Here is a 1,451-nt window from a genome sequence, read left to right as displayed (position 1 = left end):
GACCGGGAGCTGCCAGCCCTCAGCGGCTGCGGCTTGTGTTCCCTACGAGCCGAGCTGCACCCATTAACCAGGACCAGCGGTTCTCCGTCAGCTGTGTCAGAGAGCTGTGAGTATTTCTTCTTCTTTGTGCTTCGAGACGACTCTGGAACCATGTGAGAGCAGCCGGGGTTCAGTCTGAATTAATCGTTTATTTTGGGGGTTTGTTTCAGGGTTTCCTTCATAAAAACTGGGGGTTAAAAGGAACCAAAGCAGGCTGTGACTTGAGCTAATTATGCTAGTTAGCTAGCTGCGGTGCTGACAGAAGACAAAACAAAGACAGACTGACCCACTCTGACTGTTAGTCTGCTTCCACAGGCTGACATTAAAAACTCATCTTCTCTTCATTAAGTAACACAAACCCATCAAAGAAAGCAACACAATTAGCCTGCTAATGTAGCCGAAGAGCTACTGTCCTGTCACTGATGCTGAGACCAACTTTATATTTTAATCTCATATCGATTTAATCTGAGATTATCCAGGGAAGGAGCTGAGAGCCCTCTGGGTTTAATGATGTCAGACCAGTAAAATATATTTAATGCACATTAAACATTAACATGACACAGTGATGAKGTAAAGGTCAGAGGTTACAGCCCTGCCCAGAGCTTCCTGAGRGTTTTTAAAAGCAGGAATTTTACAGCCTGTCAGCGGTCAGGTGAGTTCACASACAGGTAACCTGGATTTACCTGTCTGCTTCCGTCTGGTTCCTCTGGACCCTCAGGAAACAGTGAAACCACCACAAGAAGAACCACACAGATGAAATGTCCTGTAAAACCCAGGATGTGCTCCTGACAGCGTGAGGTTAATGATTAACCTGAGCAGCTCGTCATAAAACACYTACAGGAAGTGAAACAGACCCTACACAATAAAACTAAATGCTCTCTAAATAATTAATTTAAAATAATGTAAATGTTTCTCTCATTTCCATGTTTTAGTTTGCATCTCAAATGCTTAGTTTCAGCTCCTCCTCGTCTTTGAACTCCTCCTCAGGTGGAGCTGAGAGTGAGCCGGGCCTAAAAGAACCAGGAGAATCTGTCAGGTCCGAACAAACCCAGTCTGTGCAAAAACTGCAGAACCACAAGCAAGGTCTGAGTAACTTTCTTATTTAGACTTATTTAATAATGTAATATGTAATATTAATTTATTACATGTCTAATACATTCACTCTGCTGTTTAACATTCAACATTAATTACTGTTAGAAATTAATTTAATTAAATATCAACATTTTAACAACTAAATCAGTATAAAGTGCCCATAGTATGTACCTGTATCGAACCGTTCAATACACACTATGTATGGAACAATACATATTTTTAACATTTATTTTTATCAACTTGTCTTCTGAAGATGCTCAGTGTTGAAGGATCAGTGGATCTGTGTTCGACTACTCCACCTAGGCTGCACTGTCGAGTAC

At 41.4% G+C, this 1,451-nt stretch overlaps 1 protein-coding gene across 9 annotated transcripts in view; it reads left to right on the top strand.

The window, feature by feature from the left end:
* Window positions 1-6: 6 nt before the first annotated feature.
* The window catches only part of myo18ab (myosin XVIIIA b), a 145,687-nt gene continuing 144,242 nt past the window's right edge, over window positions 7-1,451 (top strand). For 8 of the 9 annotated variants that reach the window (XM_014021564.1, XM_014021567.1, XM_014021565.1 and 5 more), the window contains exon 1: window positions 7-106. The gene's annotated coding sequence lies outside the window, so the exon portion shown is untranslated. Of the gene's footprint in view, window positions 107-991; window positions 1,117-1,451 lie in introns of all 9 variants that reach the window. The other variant, XM_014021556.1, reaches the window with a different exon arrangement.

The sequence above is a fragment of the Austrofundulus limnaeus genome, unplaced genomic scaffold (genome assembly GCF_001266775.1).
Source record: "Austrofundulus limnaeus strain Quisiro unplaced genomic scaffold, Austrofundulus_limnaeus-1.0 Scaffold297, whole genome shotgun sequence".
Classification (NCBI taxonomy): Eukaryota; Metazoa; Chordata; class Actinopteri; order Cyprinodontiformes; family Rivulidae; genus Austrofundulus; species Austrofundulus limnaeus.
Note: the sequence above shows the minus strand (reverse complement) of the source record. Positions and strands in the feature narration are given on the sequence as shown.